Genomic DNA, 14,100 nt, shown 5'->3' with positions numbered 1-14,100 from the left:
TATATCGTTATACTATATAACGTTATACGATATATAGTAATAGTATATAACGTTATACGTTATATCGTAATAGTATATAACGTTATACGTTATATCGTAATAGTGTATAACGTTATACGTTATATCGATATGGTATATAACGTTATACGTTATATCGATATAGTATATAACGTTATACGTTATATCGATATAGTACATAACGTTATACGTTATATCGATATAGTATATAACGTTATACGTTATATCGATATAGTACATAACGTTATACGTTATATCGATATAGTATATAACGTTATACGTTACATCGTTATAGTATATAACGTTATACGTTATATCGATATAGTATATAACGTTATACGTTATATCGATATAGTACATAACGCTATACGTTATATTGTAATACTACACAACGTTATACGCTATATCGTTATACTATATAACGTTATACGATATATAGTAATAGTATATAACGTTATAAGTTATATCGTAATACTACATAACGTTATACGTTTTATCGTAATACTACATAACGCTATACGTTATATCGTAATACTACATAACGTTATACGCTATATCGTTATACTATATAACGTTATACGATACATAGTAATAGTATATAACGTTATACGTTATATCGTAATAGTGTATAACGTTATACGTTATATCGTACTAGTATATAACGTTATACGTTATATCGATATAGTATATAACGTTATACGTTATATCGTTATAGTATATAACGTTATACGTTATATCGATATAGTATATAACGTTATACGTTATATCGATATAGTATATAACGTTATACGTTATATCGATATAGTACATAACGTTATACGTTATATCGATATAGTATATAACGTTATACGTTACATCGTTATAGTATATAACGTTATACGTTATATCGATATACTATATAACGTTATACGTTATATCGATATAGTACATAACGCTATACGTTATATCGTAATACTACACAACGTTATACGTTATATCGTATTACTACATAACGTTATACGTTATATCGTTATAGTATATAACGGTATACGATATATAGTAATAGTATATAACGTTATGGGTTATATCGTAATACTACATAACGTTATACGTTATATCGTAATAGTATATAACGTTATACGATATATCGTAATTCTACATAACGTTATACGTTATATCGTCATAGTATATAACGTTATACGTTATATCGTAATAGTATATAACGTTATACGATATATAGTAATTGTAAATGGCGCTACATGTTATATCGTTATAGTATGAAACGTTATACGTTACATCGTTACAGTATATAACGTTTTACGTTATATCGATGTAGTATATAAAGCTATACTTTATATCGTAATACTACATAACGTTATACGTTATATCGTAATACTACATAACGTTATACGTTATATCGAAATAGTATATAACGTTATACGATATATCGTAATACTACATAACGTTATACGTTATATCGTCATAGTATATAACGTTATACGTTATATCGTAATAGTATATAACGTTTTACGTTATATCGTAATAGTATATAACGTTCTACGTTATATCGCTATAGTATATAACGTTATACGTTATATCGATATAGTATATGACGTTATACGTTATATCGATATAGTATATGACGTTATACGTTATATCGTAATACTACATAGCGTTATACGTTATATCGTAATACTACATAACGTTATACGTTATGTCGTTATAGTATATAACGTTATACGTTGCATCGTTATAGTATATAACGTTGTACGTTATATCGATATAGTACATAACGCTATACGTTATTTCGTAATACTACACAACGTTATACGCTATATCGTTATACTATATAACGTTATACGATATATAGTAATAGTATATAACGTTATAAGTTATATCGTAATATTACATAACGTTATACGTTTTATCGTAATACTACATAACGTTATACGTTATATCGTAATAGTATATAACGTTATACGATATATAGTAATAGTATATGGCGTTATACGTTATATCGTTATAGTATATAACGCTATACGTTATATCGTAATACTACACAACATTATACGCTATATCGTTATACTATATAACGTTATACGATATATAGTAATAGTATATAACGTTATAAGTTATATCGTAATACTACATAACGTTATACGTTTTATCGTAATACTACATAACGCTATACGTTATATCGTAATACTACATAACGTTATACGCTATATCGTTATACTATATAACGTTATACGATACATAGTAATAGTATATAACGTTATACGTTATATCGTAATAGTGTATAACGTTATACGTTATATCGTACTAGTATATAACGTTATACGTTATATCGATATAGTATATAACGTTATACGTTATATCGTTATAGTATATAACGTTATACGTTATATCGATATAGTATATAACGTTATACGTTATATCGATATAGTATATAACGTTATACGTTATATCGATATAGTACATAACGTTATACGTTATATCGTAATAGTATATGACGTTATACGTTATATCGTACTAGTATATAACGTTATACGCTATATCGTTATACTATATAACGTTATACGATATATAGTAATAGTATATAACGTTATAAGTTATATCGTAATACTACATAACGTTATACGCTATATCGTTATACTATATAACGTTATACGATATATCATAATACTATATAACGTTATACGTTATATCGTAATAGTATATGACGTTATACGTTATATCGTTTTACTATATAACGTTATACGGTATATAGTAACAGTATATAACGTTATACGTTATATCGTAATTGTATATATCGTTAAACGTTACATCGTTATAGCATATAACGTTATACGTTATATCGTAGTAGTATATAACGTTATACGTTATATCGATATAGTATATAACGCTATACGTTATATCGTAACACTACATAACGTTATACGCTATATCGTTATACTATATAACGTTATACGATATATAGTAATAGTATATAACGTTATACGTTATATCGTAATAGTATATAACGTTATACGTTATATCGTAATAGTGTATAACGTTATACGTTATATCGATATGGTATATAACGTTATACGTTATATCGATATAGTATATAACGTTATACGTTATATCGATATAGTACATAACGTTATACGTTATATCGATATAGTATATAACGTTATACGTTATATCGATATAGTACATAACGTTATACGTTATATCGATATAGTATATAACGTTATACCTTACATCGTTATAGTATATAACGTTATACGTTATATCGATATAGTATATAACGTTATACGTTATATCGATATAGTACATAACGCTATACGTTATATTGTAATACTACACAACGTTATACGCTATATCGTTATACTATATAACGTTATACGATATATAGTAATAGTATATAACGTTATAAGTTATATCGTAATACTACATAACGTTATACGTTTTATCGTAATACTACATAACGCTATACGTTATATCGTAATACTACATAACGTTATACGCTATATCGTTATACTATATAACGTTATACGATACATAGTAATAGTATATAACGTTATACGTTATATCGTAATAGTGTATAACGTTATACGTTATATCGTACTAGTATATAACGTTATACGTTATATCGATATAGTATAAAACGTTATACGTTATATCGTTATAGTATATAACGTTATACGTTATATCGATATAGTATATAACGTTATACGTTATATCGATATAGTATATAACGTTATACGTTATATCGATATAGTACATAACGTTATACGTTATATCGATATAGTATATAACGTTACACGTTATATCGTTATAGTATATAACGTTATACGATATATAGTAATAGTATATAACGTTATACGTTATATCGTAATACTACATAACGTTATACGTTATATCGTAATAGTATATAACGTTATACGATATATCGTAATACTACATAACGTTATACGTTATATCGTCATAGTATATAACGTTATACGTTATATCGTAATAGTATATAACGTTATACGATATATAGTAATTGTAAATGGCGCTATACGTTATATCGTTATAGTATGAAACGTTATACGTTACATCGTTACAGTATATAACGTTTTACGTTATATCGATGTAGTATATAAAGCTATACTTTATATCGTAATACTACATAACGTTATACGTTATATCGTAATACTACATAACGTTATACGTTATATCGTAATAGTATATAACGTTATACGTTATATCGTAGTAGTATATAACGTTATACGTTATATCGATATAGTATATAACGCTATACGTTATATCGTAACACTACATAACGTTATACGCTATATCGTTATACTATATAACGTTATACGATATATAGTAATAGTATATAACGTTATACGTTATATCGTAATAGTATATAACGTTATACGTTATATCGTAATAGTGTATAACGTTATACGTTATATCGATATGGTATATAACGTCATACGTTATATCGATATAGTATATAACGTTATACGTTACATCGTTATAGTATATAACGTTATACGTTATATCGATATAGTATATAACGTTATACCTTATATCGATATAGTATATAACGCTATACGTTATATCGTAATACAACATAACGTTATAGGCTATATCGTTATACTATATAACGTTAAACTATATATAGTAATAGTATATAACGTTATACGTTATATCGATATAGTACATAACGCTATACGTTATATCGTAATACTACACAACGTTATACGCTATATCGTTATACTATATAACGTTATACGATATATAGTAATAGTATATAACGTTATAAGTTATATCGTAATACTACATAACGTTATACGTTTTATCGTAATACTACATAACGCTATACGTTATATCGTAATACTACATAACGTTATACGCTATATCGTTATACTATATAACGTTATACGATACATAGTAATAGTATATAACGTTATACGTTATATCGTAATAGTGTATAACGTTATACGTTATATCGTACTAGTATATAACGTTATACGTTATATCGATATAGTATATAACGTTATACGTTATATCGTTATAGTATATAACGTTATACGTTATATCGATATAGTATATAACGTTATACGTTATATCGATATAGTATATAACGTTATACGTTATATCGATATAGTACATAACGTTATACGTTATATCGATATAGTATATAACGTTATACGTTACATCGTTATAGTATATAACGTTATACGTTATATCGATATACTATATAACGTTATACGTTATATCGATATAGTACATAACGCTATACGTTATATCGTAATACTACACAACGTTATACGTTATATCGTATTACTACATAACGTTATACGTTATATCGTTATAGTATATAACGTTATACGATATATAGTAATAGTATATAACGTTATAGGTTATATCGTAATACTACATAACGTTATACGTTATATCGTAATAGTATATAACGTTATACGATATATCGTAATACTACATAACGTTATACGTTATATCGTCATAGTATATAACGTTATACGTTATATCGTCATAGTATATAACGTTATACGTTATATCGTAATAGTATATAACGTTATACGATATATAGTAATTGTAAATGGCGCTATATGTTATATCGTTATAGTATGAAACGTTATACGTTACATCGTTACAGTATATAACGTTTTACGTTATATCGATGTAGTATATAAAGCTATACTTTATATCGTAATACTACATAACGTTATACGTTATATCGTAATACTACATAACGTTATACGTTATATCGAAATAGTATATAACGTTATACGATATATCGTAATACTACATAACGTTATACGTTATATCGTCATAGTATATAACGTTATACGTTATATCGTAATAGTATATAACGTTTTACGTTATATCGTAATAGTATATAACGTTCTACGTTATATCGCTATAGTATATAACGTTATACGTTATATCGATATAGTATATGACGTTATACGTTATATCGATATAGTATATGACGTTATACGTTATATCGTAATACTACATAGCGTTATACGTTATATCGTAATACTACATAACGTTATACGTTATGTCGTTATAGTATATAACGTTATACGTTGCATCGTTATAGTATATAACGTTGTACGTTATATCGATATAGTACATAACGCTATACGTTATATCGTAATACTACACAACGTTATACGCTATATCGTTATACTATATAACGTTATACGATATATAGTAATAGTATATAACGTTATAAGTTATATCGTAATATTACATAACGTTATACGTTTTATCGTAATACTACATAACGTTATACGTTATATCGTAATAGTATATAACGTTATACGATATATAGTAATAGTATATGGCGTTATACGTTATATCGTTATAGTATATAACGCTATACGTTATATCGTAATACTACATAACGTTATACGCTATATCGTTATACTATATAACGTTATACGATATATAGTAATAGTATATAACGTTATACGTTATATCGTAATAGTATATAACGTTATACGTTATATCGTACTAGTATATAACGTTATACGTTATATCGATATAGTATATAACGTTATACGTTATATCGTTATAGTATATAACGTTATACGTTATATTATATAACGTTATACGTTATATCGATATAGTATATAACGTTATACGTTATATCGATATAGTATATAACGTTATACGTTATATCGATATAGTATATAACGTTATATGTTATATCGATATAGTATATAACGCTATACGTTATATCGTAATACTACATAACGTTATACGTTATATCGTTATAGTATATAACGTTATTCGTTACATCGTTATAGTATATAACGTTATACGTTACATCGTTATAGTATATAACGCTATACGTTATATCGTAATACTACATAACGTTATACGCTATATCGTTATACTATATAACGTTATACGATATATAATAATACTATATAACGTTATACGTTATATCGTAATAGTATATGACGTTATACGTTATATCGTTTTACTATATAACGTTATACGGTATATAGTAACAGTATATAACGTTATACGTTATATCGTAATTGTATATATCGTTAAACGTTACATCGTTATAGCATATAACGTTATACGTTATATCGTAGTAGTATATAACGTTATACGTTATATCGATATAGTATATAACGCTATACGTTATATCGTAACACTACATAACGTTATACGCTATATCGTTATACTATATAACGTTATACGATATATAGTAATAGTATATAACGTTATACGTTATATCGTAATAGTATATAACGTTATACGTTATATCGTAATAGTGTATAACGTTATACGTTATATCGATATGGTATATAACGTTATACGTTATATCGATATAGTATATAACGTTATACGTTACATCGTTATAGTATATAACGTTATACGTTATATCGATATAGTATATAACGTTATACGTTATATCGATATAGTATATAACGCTATACGTTATATCGTAATACTACATAACGTTATAGGCTATATCGTTATACTATATAACGTTAAACTATATATAGTAATAGTATGTAACGTTATACGTTATATCGATATAGTACATAACGCTATACGTTATATTGTAATACTACACAACGTTATACGCTATATCGTTATACTATATAACGTTATACGATATATAGTAATAGTATATAACGTTATAAGTAATATCGTAATACTACATAACGTTATACGTTTTATCGTAATACTACATAACGCTATACGTTATATCGTAATACTACATAACGTTATACGCTATATCGTTATACTATATAACGTTATGCGATACATAGTAATAGTATATAACGTTATACGTTATATCGTAATAGTGTATAACGTTATACGTTATATCGTACTAGTATATAACGTTATACGTTATATCGATATAGTATATAACGTTATACGTTATATCGTTATAGTATATAACGTTATACGTTATATCGATATAGTATATAACGTTATACGTTATATCGATATTGTATATAACGTTATACGTTATATCGATATAGTACATAACGTTATACGTTATATCGATATAGTATATAACGTTATACGTTATATCGTTATAGTATATAACGTTATACGATATATAGTAATAGTATATAACGTTATACGTTATATCGTAATACTACATAACGTTATACGTTATATCGTAATAGTATATAACGTTATACGATATATCGTAATACTACATAACGTTATACGTTATATCGTCATAGTATATAACGTTATACGTTATATCGTAATAGTATATAACGTTATACGATATATAGTAATTGTAAATGGCGCTATACGTTATATCGTTATAGTATGAAACGTTATACGTTACATCGTTACAGTATATAACGTTTTACGTTATATCGATGTAGTATATAAAGCAATACTTTATATCGTAATACTACATAACGTTATACGTTATATCGTAATACTACATAACGTTATACGTTATATCGTAATAGTATATAACGTTATACGTTATATCGTAGTAGTATATAACGTTATACGTTATATCGATATAGTATATAACGCTATACGTTATATCGTAACACTACATAACGTTATACGCTATATCGTTATACTATATAACGTTATACGATATATACTAATAGTATATAACGTTATACGTTATATCGTAATAGTATATAACGTTATACGTTATATCGTAATAGTGTATAACGTTATACGTTATATCGATATGGTATATAACGTTATACGTTATATCGATATAGTATATAACGTTATACGTTACATCGTTATAGTATATAACGTTATACGTTATATCGATATAGTATATAACGTTATACCTTATATCGATATAGTATATAACGCTATACGTTATATCGTAATACAACATAACGTTATAGGCTATATCGTTATACTATATAACGTTAAACTATATATAGTAATAGTATATAACGTTATACGTTATATCGATATAGTACATAACGCTATACGTTATATCGTAATACTACACAACGTTATACGCTATATCGTTATACTATATAACGTTATACGATATATAGTAATAGTATATAACGTTATACGTTATATCGTAATAGTGTATAACGTTATACGTTATATCGTACTAGTATATAACGTTATACGTTATATCGATATAGTATATAACGTTATACGTTATATCGTTATAGTATATAACGTTATACGTTATATCGATATAGTATATAACGTTATACGTTATATCGATATAGTATATAACGTTATACGTTATATCGATATAGTACATAACGTTATACGTTATATCGATATAGTATATAACGTTATACGTTACATCGTTATAGTATATAACTTTATACGTTATATCGATATACTATATAACGTTATACGTTATATCGATATAGTACATAACGCTATACGTTATATCGTAATACTACACAACGTTATACGTTATATCGTATTACTACATAACGTTATACGTTATATCGTCATAGTATATAACGGTATACGATATATAGTAATAGTATATAACGTTATGGGTTATATCGTAATACTACATAACGTTATACGTTATATCGTAATAGTATATAACGTTATACGATATATCGTAATTCTACATAACGTTATACGTTATATCGTCATAGTATATAACGTTATACGTTATATCGTAATAGTATATAACGTTATACGATATATAGTAATTGTAAATGGCGCTATATGTTATATCGTTATAGTATGAAACGTTATACGTTACATCGTTACAGTATATAACGTTTTACGTTATATCGATGTAGTATATAAAGCTATACTTTATATCGTAATACTACATAACGTTATACGTTATATCGTAATACTACATAACGTTATACGTTATATCGAAATAGTATATAACGTTATACGATATATCGTAATACTACATAACGTTATACGTTATATCGTCATAGTATATAACGTTATACGTTATATCGTAATAGTATATAACGTTTTACGTTATATCGTAATAGTATATAACGTTCTACGTTATATCGCTATAGTATATAACGTTATACGTTATATCGATATAGTATATGACGTTATACGTTATATCGATATAGTATATGACGTTATACGTTATATCGTAATACTACATAGCGTTATACGTTATATCGTAATACTACATAACGTTATACGTTATGTCGTTATAGTTTATAACGTTATACGTTGCATCGTTATAGTATATAACGTTGTACGTTATATCGATATAGTACATAACGCTATACGTTATATCGTAATACTACACAACGTTATACGCTATATCGTTATACTATATAACGTTATACGATATATAGTAATAGTATATAACGTTATAAGTTATATCGTAATATTACATAACGTTATACGTTTTATCGTAATACTACATAACGTTATACGTTATATCGTAATAGTATATAACGTTATACGATATATAGTAATAGTATATGGCGTTATACGTTATATCGTTATAGTATATAACGCTATACGTTATATCGTAATACTACATAACGTTATACGCTATATCGTTATACTATATAACGTTATACGATATGTAGTAATAGTATATAACGTTATACGTTATATCGTAATAGTATATAACGTTATACGTTATATCGTACTAGTATATAACGTTATACGTTATATCGATATAGTATATAACGTTATACGTTATATCGTTATAGTATATAACGTTATACGTTATATCGATATAGTATATAACGTTATACGTTATATCGATATAGTATATAACGTTATACGTTATATCGATATAGTATATAACGTTATATGATATATCGATATAGTATATAACGCTATACGTTATATCGTAATACTACATAACGTTATACGTTATATCGTTATAGTATATAACGTTATACGTTACATCGTTATAGTATATAACGTTATACGTTACATCGTTATAGTATATAACGCTATACGTTATATCGTAATACTACATAACGTTATACGCTATATCGTTATACTATATAACGTTATACGATATATAGTAATAGTATATAACGTTATACGTTATATCGTAATAGTATATAACGTTATACGTTATATCGTAATAGTGTATAACGTTATACGTTATATCGATATGGTATATAACGTTATACGTTATATCGATATAGTATATAACGTTATACGTTACATCGTTATAGTATATAACGTTATACGTTATATCGATATAGTATATAACGTTATACGTTATATCGATATAGTATATAACGCTATACGTTATATCGTAATACTACATAACGTTATAGGCTATATCGTTATACTATATAACGTTAAACTATATATAGTAATAGTATATAACGTTATACGTTATATCGATATAGTACATAACGCTATACGTTATATTGTAATACTACACAACGTTATACGCTATATCGTTATACTATATAACGTTATACGATATATAGTAATAGTATATAACGTTATAAGTAATATCGTAATACTACATAACGTTATACGTTTTATCGTAATACTACATAACGCTATACGTTATATCGTAATACTACATAACGTTATACGCTATATCGTTATACTATATAACGTTATGCGATACATAGTAATAGTATATAACGTTATACGTTATATCGTAATAGTGTATAACGTTATACGTTATATCGTACTAGTATATAACGTTATACGTTATATCGATATAGTATATAACGTTATACGTTATATCGTTATAGTATATAACGTTATACGTTATATCGATATAGTATATAACGTTATACGTTATATCGATATTGTATATAACGTTATACGTTATATCGATATAGTACATAACGTTATACGTTATATCGATATAGTATATAACGTTATACGTTATATCGTTATAGTATATAACGTTATACGATATATAGTAATAGTATATAACGTTATACGTTATATCGTAATACTACATAACGTTATACGTTATATCGTAATAGTATATAACGTTATACGATATATCGTAATACTTCATAACGTTATACGTTATATCGTCACAGTATATAACGTTATACGTTATATCGTAATAGTATATAACGTTATACGATATATAGTAATTGTAAATGGCGCTATACGTTATATCGTTATAGTATGAAACGTTATACGTTACATCGTTACAGTATATAACGTTTTACGTTATATCGATGTAGTATATAAAGCTATACTTTATATCGTAATACTACATAACGTTATACGTTATATCGATATAGTATATAACGCTATACGTTATATCGTAATACTACATAACGTTATACGCTATATCGTTATACTATATAACGTTATACGATATATAGTAATAGTATATAACGTCATACGTTATATCGTAATAGTATATAACGTTATACGATATATAGTAATAGTATATGACGTTATACGTTATATTGTTATAGTATATAACGTTATACATTACATCGTTATAGTATGTAACGTTAAACGTTACATCGTTATAGCATATAACGTTATACGTTATATCGTAATAGTATATAACGTTATACGTTATATCGTAATAGTATATAACGTTATACGTTATATCGTAATAGTATATAACGTTATACGTTATATCGTTTTACTATATAACGTTATACGGTATATAGTAACAGTATATAACGTTATACGTTATATCGTAATTGTATATATCGTTAAACGTTACATCGTTATAGCATATAACGTTATACGTTATATCGTAATAGTATATAACGTTATACGTTATATCGTAATAGTATATAACGTTATACGTTATATCGATATGGTATATAACGTTATACGTTATATCGATATAGTATATAACGTTGTACGTTACATCGTTAAGGTAAATAACGTTATACGTTATATCGATATAGTATATAACGTTATACGTTATATCGATATAGTATATAACGTTATACGTTATATCGATATAGTATATAACGTTATACGTTATATCGTAATAGTATATAACGTTATACGATATACAGTAATAGTAAATGGCTTTATACGTTATATCGTTATAGTATATAACGATATACGTTACATCGTTACAGTATATAACGTTTTACGTTATATCGATATAGTATTTAAAGCTATACTTTATATCGTAATACTACATAACGTTATACGCTATATCGTTATACGATATAACGATATACGATATATAGTAATATTATACAACGTTATACGTTATATCGTAATAGTATATAACGTTTTACGTTATATCGTAATAGTATATAACGTTCTACGTTATATCGCTATAGTATATAGCGGTATACGTTATATCGATATAGTATATGACGTTATACGTTATATCGATATAGTATATGACGTTATACGTTATATCGCAATACTACATAGCGTTATACGTTATATCGTAATACTACATAACGTTATACGTTATGTCGTTATAGTATATAACGTTATACGTTGCATCGTTATAGTATATAATGTTATACGTTATATCGATATAGTACATAACGCTATACGTTATATCGTAATACTACACAACGTTATACGCTATATCGTTATACTATATAACGTTATACGATATATAGTAATAGTATATAACGTTATAAGTTATATCGTAATACTACATAACGTTATACGTTATATCGTAATAGTATATAACGTTATACGATATATAGTAATAGTATATGGCGTTATACGTTATATCGTTATAGTATATAACGCTATACGTTATATCGTAATACTACATAACGTTATACGCTATATCGTTATACTATATAACGTTATACGATATATAGTAATAGTATATAACGTTATACGTTATATCGATATAGTATATGACGTTATACGTTATATCGTAATAGTATATAACGTTTTACGTTATATCGTAATAGTATATAACGTTCTACGTTATATCGTTATAGTATATAACGTTATACGTTATATCGATATAGTATATGACGTTATACGTTATATCGATATAGTATATGACGTTATACGTTATATCGTAATACTACATAACGTTATACGTTATATCGTAATACTACATAACGTTATACGTTATATCGTTATAGTATATAACGTTATACGTTACATCGTTATAGTATATAACGTTATACGTTATATCGATATAGTACATAACGCTATACGTTATATCGTAATACTACACAACGTTATGCGCTATATCGT

The sequence above is a fragment of the Bombus affinis genome, chromosome 8 (assembly GCF_024516045.1).
Source record: "Bombus affinis isolate iyBomAffi1 chromosome 8, iyBomAffi1.2, whole genome shotgun sequence".
Classification (NCBI taxonomy): domain Eukaryota; kingdom Metazoa; phylum Arthropoda; class Insecta; order Hymenoptera; family Apidae; genus Bombus; species Bombus affinis.
Note: the sequence above shows the minus strand (reverse complement) of the source record.